At 35.7% G+C, this 9,579-nt stretch overlaps 4 non-coding genes across 4 annotated transcripts; 1 reads left to right on the forward strand and 3 right to left on the reverse strand.

The window, feature by feature from the left end:
* Positions 1-1,544: 1,544 nt before the first annotated feature.
* TRNAS-UGA (transfer RNA serine (anticodon UGA)) lies at positions 1,545-1,632 on the reverse strand. Its single transcript has one exon. It is a non-coding gene; the product is annotated as a tRNA-Ser (tRNA).
* A 1,347-nt stretch (positions 1,633-2,979) lies between these two features.
* Positions 2,980-3,053, reverse strand: TRNAM-CAU (transfer RNA methionine (anticodon CAU)). Its single transcript has one exon. It is a non-coding gene; the product is annotated as a tRNA-Met (tRNA).
* A 1,958-nt stretch (positions 3,054-5,011) lies between these two features.
* Positions 5,012-5,083, forward strand: TRNAT-GGU (transfer RNA threonine (anticodon GGU)). The gene has a single exon. It is a non-coding gene; the product is annotated as a tRNA-Thr (tRNA).
* A 3,621-nt stretch (positions 5,084-8,704) lies between these two features.
* Positions 8,705-8,775, reverse strand: TRNAC-GCA (transfer RNA cysteine (anticodon GCA)). The gene has a single exon. It is a non-coding gene; the product is annotated as a tRNA-Cys (tRNA).
* Positions 8,776-9,579: the final 804 nt, after the last annotated feature.

Raw genomic sequence — 9,579 nt, forward strand, 5'->3', positions numbered from 1 at the left:
ACCACGTGGAAACGCTCTTTAATGGAACTTTCGTTTTAGCTGGTCGTGACCAAGAAACCACCGGCTTTGCTTGGTGGGCTGGGAATGCCAGACTTATCAATTTGTCCGGTAAACTGCTTGGAGCTCATGTAGCTCATGCCGGATTAATCGTATTCTGGGCCGGAGCAATGAACCTATTTGAAGTGGCCCATTTCGTACCAGAAAAGCCCATGTATGAACAAGGGTTGATTTTACTTCCACACTTAGCTACTCTAGGTTGGGGAGTAGGGCCAGGGGGGGAAGTTCTAGATACTTTTCCGTACTTTGTATCTGGCGTACTTCACCTAATTTCCTCCGCAGTCTTAGGCTTCGGTGGCATTTATCACGCGCTTCTGGGACCCGAGACTCTTGAGGAATCTTTTCCATTCTTTGGTTATGTCTGGAAAGATAGAAATAAAATGACTACAATTTTGGGTATTCACTTAATTTTGTTAGGTCTAGGTGCTTTTCTTCTAGTACTCAAGGCTCTTTATTTTGGCGGTGTATATGATACCTGGGCCCCTGGGGGGGGAGATGTAAGAAAAATTACCAATTTGACCCTTAGTCCCAGTGTTATATTTGGTTATTTACTAAAATCTCCTTTTGGTGGAGAAGGGTGGATTGTTAGTGTAGATGATTTAGAAGATATAATTGGTGGGCATGTATGGTTGGGTTTTATTTGTGTATTTGGCGGAATTTGGCATATTTTAACCAAACCCTTCGCATGGGCTCGCCGTGCATTTGTATGGTCTGGAGAAGCTTACTTGTCTTATAGTTTAGCTGCTTTATCTGTCTTTGGTTTTATCGCTTGTTGTTTTGTATGGTTCAATAATACAGCTTATCCGAGTGAGTTTTATGGACCCACCGGGCCAGAAGCTTCTCAAGCTCAAGCATTTACTTTTCTAGTTAGAGACCAGCGTCTTGGAGCTAATGTGGGATCCGCTCAAGGACCCACAGGTTTAGGTAAATATCTAATGCGTTCCCCAACTGGGGAGGTTATCTTTGGAGGGGAAACTATGCGTTTTTGGGACCTTCGTGCTCCATGGTTAGAACCTCTAAGGGGCCCCAACGGTTTGGACTTGAGTAGGTTGAAAAAAGACATACAACCTTGGCAAGAACGACGCTCAGCAGAATATATGACCCACGCTCCTTTAGGCTCTTTAAATTCCGTGGGTGGCGTAGCTACCGAGATCAATGCAGTTAATTATGTCTCTCCTAGAAGTTGGTTATCAACTTCTCATTTTGTTCTAGGATTCTTCTTTTTTGTGGGCCATTTATGGCATGCAGGAAGAGCCCGAGCTGCTGCAGCAGGTTTTGAAAAGGGAATCGATCGTGATTTGGAACCTGTTCTTTACATGAACCCTCTTAACTAAGATTTTCTTATTTATACCTGTTCTACTTTTTTTCTGTTCTGGCTCGGTTATTCCATCTAGCCGAGCCATTCATTCCTTTTTATGAAAGAAAGATAAGGGACAGAAAAAAAAAATAAATAAAAATGAAAGAAACAAACGTATTCAATAAGCAAAAGGAGAGAGAGGGATTCGAACCCTCGATAGTTCCTAGAACTATACCGGTTTTCAAGACCGGAGCTATCAACCACTCAGCCATCTCTCCACAGCCTAATCCTTATTTTACTCCTACAAATAGAACATAGCCATATAAAAAATAAAAAGATTTATTAGCCTCTAGAAAGATATCAGATACAAGTTCCTTTTCGATATATCTCTGTATACTGTATACACGGATACAGGATCCGCTATACCCGCTTGTGAAATAAAGAGTAAATAATCTCTTCTCACCCCCATATCCAAATAAAAAAGCGGTTTAAGTAATAAATTTGAATTAAAGAGAAGAATCAATGGATTCATGATTAAACCCCTCCTACTTCTTGTATTTTTTTACAATTTTGGTTTAAGTGAGGGATCAAATATGTAGTCAACTTTATTTGATGGTAGCTTGGAGGATTAGAAATATGACTATTGCTTTCCAATTAGCTGTTTTTGCATTAATTGCGACTTCCTCAGTCTTAGTAATTAGTGTACCCCTTGTATTTGCTTCTCCTGATGGTTGGTCAAATAATAAAAATGTTGTATTTTCCGGTACATCATTATGGATTGGACTAGTCTTTCTCGTAGCTATTCTGAATTCTCTCATTTCTTAAATGAAATTTGGTTAATATTTATTAACCCCATAAAAAAGAAATAATAAAGGCCATTTCTTCTAAAAAATTAGAATAGTGAGACGTATTAAAACGCAATTTGCGTTCCGAATTGCTAGCTCTTCTCTTTCAGTATTATGAAATTCCATTCCCATTAGAATATTCATTGACAGATAATAAAAAAAGGAAAACTCTAATATAATAGAAAATGAAATGAAACGGTCGACCCAGACATAGAAGGTCGACCCAGGCGGATATACGCTATAAAATATATACCGTAGCGAGCGTAGTTCAATGGTAAAATATCTCCTTGCCAAGGAGAAGATACGGGTTCGATTCCCGCCGCTCGCCCGCTTAATTTATCAAAGTACTATGATAAAAAGTTTAGTCTAGTTAACTGTTTAACTACTTATATTAAATTAAGTATTAATTAGGTGTTAGTCTAGTGCCGTATCCCTTACTATCTTACCCTTCCTTTGCATCCCACTCAAAAAAAGAGGGCGCTCCAGAGGCAGAAATAGAACTCGCCAACAGAGCTCCAAAAATTGGGTATTAACTGAGACAAACAACGGGCAAACTTTTTTTAAAGGGAAGGGAGAGGTAGACTGTCCCTTTCGTTTCATTTTTATTTTCTGCAGGGTAGGGAGAGGCCTTGCGCCTTCTTTTTTTGAAGGCAAGTGACTTCGCAAACTGCTCAATTTTGCCCTCTAGGGCCGGGAACTAATGAATAAAAAAGGGTTGGATACGCCCCTCTACCATACATATCTAGAGAAATAGAATAGTCCTTTTATACAGACTGCTAAGTGCGGAGACGGGAATCGAACCCGTGACCTCAAGGTTATGAGCCTCGTGAGCTACCAAACTGCTCTACTCCGCTCTGGAGTACCAGAAACTGGTGGACAAAAAAGGCTTGAATACAAGCCTCTAACATGTCTAGACAAATAGAATACTCCTTTTATACAGAATGGAGCGGGTAGCGGGAATCGAACCCGCATCGTTAGCTTGGAAGGCTAGGGGTTATAGTCGACGTTGGTTGATTATTTTTAACGTCTCTAATTCAAAACCGAACATGAAATTTTGATTTCATTCGGCTCCTTTATGGATATTCTCACCACTTAACATCTATGTCAGCTTTTCTATTTGAATGGAACCAAAGCTCTCCGCTTTCTAGATGATCCTTATAGAGTAGGAGATAGAAATTCTATCTAAATTCATCTAATCTACTTACTTCGTTCCCTAATTTCATTCAAGAGATCCTGAGGAAAAGAATTGGGTTTCCACCGAGCTGAAACAATATGCGGATGGTTCTAGTAAACCAAAACTATCGTTTTTTAGCTATTTGGCTTCCTTATTCCTTATTTTAAGAAGATTTAGTTACGATTGGAAATCAACTTTTTTGTATCTTCATCCATAGATCCTTTACTCATATTTTCAAAATTGGAATACTTAATCCAATGCAAAATTATGCTTCGCGACTCTGTACTCATAATCCTATTTTTATTTTGGATGCAATTTAAATTAGTCTTTGGATACAAATCGCCAGAATGTATATTCTTCCTCAATATGCTATTGAGAGGAAAAGGATTTAATCCTTTATAAGAACTAAAGTTTTCATCGGAATATAAAAATAAAAAACTTAAGGATGCCTTAAGTATATCATTTCAAATTCAGTTATTAATAGAACGAATCACACTTTTACCACTAAACTATACCCGCTACATTGTAGATTATGGTATAAATGGTACCCTTTGTCAAGGATAGCCATTTGACAAGAAGGCTAATTCCCCCTTATTGAATCAGATGGAGAAGGTTCATGACACTGAGCCGTTGGTACTTCTACTTCGATCGCTCGCCTTTACTTTAGGATTTAGATAGCCCCTCTGGTCTGTAAAAAAAATCTTTTCTTACCATGCTAATAGCGCCTGAACCAAATGTATTTATTTTGATTAGGATCCTATTCTACGGTTACGACTACAATAATAATTATTTACTTTGCAAGGACGTAAGTGTGTCAGACTGCTAAATTGTTTTATTATTCCTACAATATAAACTAGGGGATATAGGGGGTAACACTGTCCCTATAAATTCCTTTTTTCCTTTTCTTTTTTGTCCAGAATTGAACAAAAAAGAAATTATGGAAGATGTTTTCTTCCCCCATTAAGTCCGAGCCATAGAGTAAGAGTGAGATGAGTTTTCCAAATTCATCATAGACTTTCCCTATGGCTTGATAGAAGTAAGCAGCAAAGAGTCGTAACTTAAAGAAAAAAACGGACAGGGCCGACAGATTTACCTGATGTAAAGAAGATCCTAAAAGTCTCTGATTAGTCGACTCTCTCCATTTAACACTTTCCTCTCTCTCCTTTTTTCCACTGACTCAATTCTAGTTTATTAGATTCTTGTTTAAAAGAATGCAAAAAGTTCAATAGAACTAAGAACACATAAAAAATAGCATAGAGGATCAAGGCCATTACCAAAAGTTCCTCCCAAGGATCCTATATCCTATTGGGTATCTGTTCCCCGCCTTTTCCCGCTAGGATCGGAAATCTTATATTTTCCATATCCATATACCGTTGAATCCTTGGGGTTCCAGAATCCGCCTATTTTACTAGTCTTCGGAAACGGAAAACCCTGAACCAAGAAGAGTTGGATATGTTATGTAGGGTATGTTTTTTTTTATTAATTTTATTTTGAGCTCTCAAGATATCGATATATACATATACAATCTCTACATAATGTCTCTCTCTCTATCTCTATATATTATATATATAATATGTACATTATGCAGTAGACCCATAATGGGAAATCCAAGTGGCTAATTTTTGAATTAAATAAAAAGCCCTTTTAACTCAGTGGTAGAGTAATGCCATGGTAAGGCATAAGTCATCGGTTCAAATCCGATAAAGGGCTTTTTAAATTAGTGGTAGAGTAATCTCGTGCTAAGACGTAAGTCGTTGGTTCGAATCTGATAGAGTACTTTTCTACTAAATTGATTCACTTTTTTTCTTTGTTTTTGAAACTTTCTCTATATTTTTAGAGAATTTTATGACTTAGTGCGGGATGGATGCATTTTTGGTATGAACACTAAATGAAGCACGGAGAATTAATCTATAACGATCAACTAAAAAAAATCCTAGATGAAAACATAACAGAAAAGTTGGAAAAACTCTTTGCTTTGGATCTATTTATACTTTTCGAGTATATTGACAATTCCAAAAAACTGCTCATACTATGATTATAGTATAATCACGAGCGGTTGTATATGGCCCTATCGTCTAGTGATGCCCCTATCGTCTAGTGGTTCAGGACATCTCTCTTTCAAGGAGGCAGCGGGGATTCGACTTCCCCTGGGGGTAGGGAGTATTATGAAAGGAGGTTAATCATAGATTAGCAAAAACCCTAGAATAAATTCTTCCTGGGTCGATGCCCGAGTGGTTAATGGGGACGGACTGTAAATTCGTTGACAATGTCTACGCTGGTTCAAATCCAGCTCGGCCCAAACCAAAAATCTAGGGCTTCGTGAGTATGAACTAAATCCTTTTGTTTTTCTTCCATAAAATAAAATGTCTGATCTATAGAAATAAAAGATAAAGAAAAAAGGGAAATTTTTTTTTCTAATCCATATCTCTCTCATTCCTTTCTTACAAACAAAAGAGTTTTTCTTATTGAAGGCTGGATTATTATCCATTTTTAGTGATAAAAAATCACGACATACTAGTTATGTCACTCTCACTATACCCACGTATAATATAATATGTGGGTATGTAGTATATGATTCGTCTATTTCTTAGAGTACGAAAGACGAATCGAATCTTCTTATGGTTCTATTTAAGAATGGGTATGCCATACACCCCGCGGGGATTGTAGTTCAATTGGTCAGAGCACCGCCCTGTCAAGGCGGAAGCTGCGGGTTCGAGCCCCGTCAGTCCCGAACTAGGGTTCAATGAATGGAGAAATTGATATTTCCTTTTTCCATGAAAAAAAGGGGCAGGGAGCAAGATCAAATACCCACAGGGCACCCTTACTTCACTTTTTTATTTTGCATCTCTCATTAAAGAGGGAGGGAGGGCATATAGGAATTTTTTTTTCACTACTCCCAATCGATAAAGAAAGACACACATACGATATGTGGATTAGTAGAATTTAGGATATTATATTACTCTATCTTTCTTTATGATGATACCATCCTCATCTTAATTTCCTATTCCACTCTTATGGAATAGAGTACCGGTATTTTACCGGAATCCATACATAAATCGTATTCCCTTTTTATTTCAGACCTCTTTTCCCCATCTCACTTCTACTGCTTATTTGGATGTCTATGTGACCCATAGAAAGTGAAAGTTGGTCATATAATACATACATAATTGTATGTATAACTATAAGAAAAAGGAAGGGAAATTGTATAAGATTAAGAAAGTATAAGATTAAGAAAGCTCGTGGGTTAGAGATATAGAAAAGAAAAAGTAGAAAAGGATTAAAAAAGAGGGAATTCCTAATCCAATCAAAAAACCCATTTTGGTCTTAGTGTGGATAGAGGATCTTCCTATGTTATACTATATAACTCTCATCCGTGAAATATAACTCTCATCCATGAATTGATTTGATAGATCCGATATTCATAATATTGAATTGATTCAGTATTATCAGAATGCAAGCCCTACCCTTGAATTTGACAAGATACCCCTTTTTCCTCTCCATGGGATTACATCCCGAGTTATTGTGAAAATAAAAAATAAAGAGGTTATGGAAGTCAATATTCTCGCATTTATTGCTACTGCACTGTTCATTCTAGTTCCTACTTCTTTTTTACTTATTATTTATGTAAAAACAGTCAGCCAAAATAATTAATTGGAATTCCAATTAATCATTGAAGAAATTAAAAAGGGATTAAATAAAAAAAATCCAAGTCTTAAATGAAAGGATCTGGTTGGAATCTTAAAGTGTGGTAGAAAGAACTACATATAGTTTTTTCTACGACACTTTAGATTCTTTCTATTATATTATCTTTGAATCTACATAGAATAGATTAGTAGATTGAAATAGTTAAGTAGTCTAATTCAATTTCTTTTTTCATTGCATCCACTTAATTTCAATCAGGTCAAAATAAAAAAATCTAAGACAATTCTTGACCAAAGAATCCATGGAAGGAAAGAAAAATAATATGAAGAATAGACTATAGTAAAAAGTAAAAGGAAATGGAAAATGTGTGATATGCCGTGAATAGTTCCGTGGAAGAAAGTCTAATTTTCTTATGTATAGAACTTTTTTTAACCATTCGTCATTTCTAGTAGAAATTCTGAATTGGTATAATGGCTCTTTCTTACATTACAACTTACAATACAAGAGTTTCTTACAGGAGTGAAACAAAACTAAAGAAAAAGATTAAAGAATAACGTTTGACAAAATGATTAATGCAAAATGATCCATTAAAGAAAAGAATTGATACAACAATTTGATTACTTAATCAATTAGTAGTATCCCTAGAGTCCACTCCTTCCCCATACTACTAGTGAAAGAGAAAATGTAAAGACTACCATTAAAGCAGCCCAAGCGAGACTTACTATATCCATCTAAATTATGTCTCCTATTTCTATGAAGGGATTATTCTACTATTGATCAATAATCATAGTGGAATCAAGGGTACAGAGTCAAAAAGGGATTCCGCCCTAAGGCCATGGATCAATCAGTTCAAGGAATTTACTCCTAACAAATTCTTATAGGAATTCTGGTAGAATTAGAGAGCATTAAAAATACGAGATACTATAGCCCTTTTTTCCTTAAAAAAGAAAGAGTACGGGAATGATGTCCTGAATAGAAGAAGCGGGAATAGGAAGATTTTTTATTCCTTTTGTTACTCTTTTTTTTTTTTTTAAGCAAAGGACGCCCGAATATACCATAAAATTATCGATAGATAAATATTTATTGGATACCTACCTTACCTAATGTTTATTTTTGACCTAAACCCTGCAGCCTTGCTTTGTATCATTCTATGAAAGAATGAAGAGATTTTATCCATAATACAACTCCTAAATTGATTTTTGATCGACCTATTTAATCTGATTCTCGTTAGAATTAAGTAGTCCTTACTTTAGTGTATGTAGGTAACATAAGATGTACGATAAAAAAATGTATAATAATTAGTAAGTCTTGATATTCTTTCGTGGAGTCCCTTCTTGAATCTTAGATTGAAAAAAAAAAAGAATGCCCCTTAGGGACCTTTCTTTGGATACCAAGATTTCTGACATCTTATCCTCGTATTTTAAAATTATCAAATCGAATCTCAATTAAGAACCAATTCAAATTCATATAATAAAAGAATAAGGAAACACTACCTCACCCCTATTGATAACCATTTTGGCCACTACCGTCAAAACAAACCCTAACCCTAGTTTGAGGATAGAACTATGGTATGGTTTCTCTAAACCCAGTATCGGCAGGCCCAGTTACTCTCTTGCCCGAACTTATGCGAAGTAAAAATTTATCGAATTCGATCAGCACTATAAAAAAAACCTAAGTATTTTATTGATCAGGCGGCACCCAGATTTGAACTGGGGATAAAGGATTTGCAGTCCCCTGCCTTACCGCTTGGCCATGCCGCCAAAAAATCCGATCAAAAATCTAGAAAACAGCAAGTATTCATCCACGTTTTCTTACGAAAAGCCCCTTTTATTTTGAATATAATTCTACTTACTTTTTTCCAATCTTTTTCAAAAAATCTATTCCTGCTTTTTTTGATCCAGTTTCTATTATTCTCCTCGATAGATTCTATCTTAAAACATACATTGTTAACACAATAAAACTTCCCATTTCTTTCTATTGAGATGAAAAAGAAGAAAAAGTGGATTTCTATTCACAGGCTGCAAAATTCAGAATAAATTGGAACCGTTAACTAGAATTCTCTTTTTTTTATTGCAGTAGTGAACTACTCTTAAATCGGTATTATCTCCCCCCCCTTCAATGGCATAATAAAATATTATGGCTTTATGCTTAATCCGTGTATAGGTAAACTTTAGGTCCGAACAGCATTATTATCCAAAGATCCCCTTTATGTACATATCTCTATGGGGAATCATGCTTTAATTTTTCAAAGTATTAAATTAAATATCTTGAATAAAAAAAGGAAATTTGCTCTGATATAGAGTATAACCTGACTATCTTGGCGTACCCAAGTGAAATTACGATAAAAGAAAAGCATGGATATGGGGAGAGGTGGATAACTAGATTGGCATGTACTTAAAAAAGGGACTTACTTTATTTTAGAATTCCACAATGAAATACTGAATTTTCTAGCAATTATACTACTCCGATCCGAAATAAAAAAGAACCCTCAAATTATTTTGAGAAATTAAAGTAAGCACGCTATTCTAAATCGAAGTAAAGTCAAACTTTCTAGTATATTATAT

The sequence above is a fragment of the Triticum urartu genome, unplaced genomic scaffold (assembly GCF_056163025.1).
Source record: "Triticum urartu cultivar PI428250 unplaced genomic scaffold, HENAU_Tu73 scaffold2, whole genome shotgun sequence".
Taxonomy (NCBI): domain Eukaryota; kingdom Viridiplantae; phylum Streptophyta; class Magnoliopsida; order Poales; family Poaceae; genus Triticum; species Triticum urartu.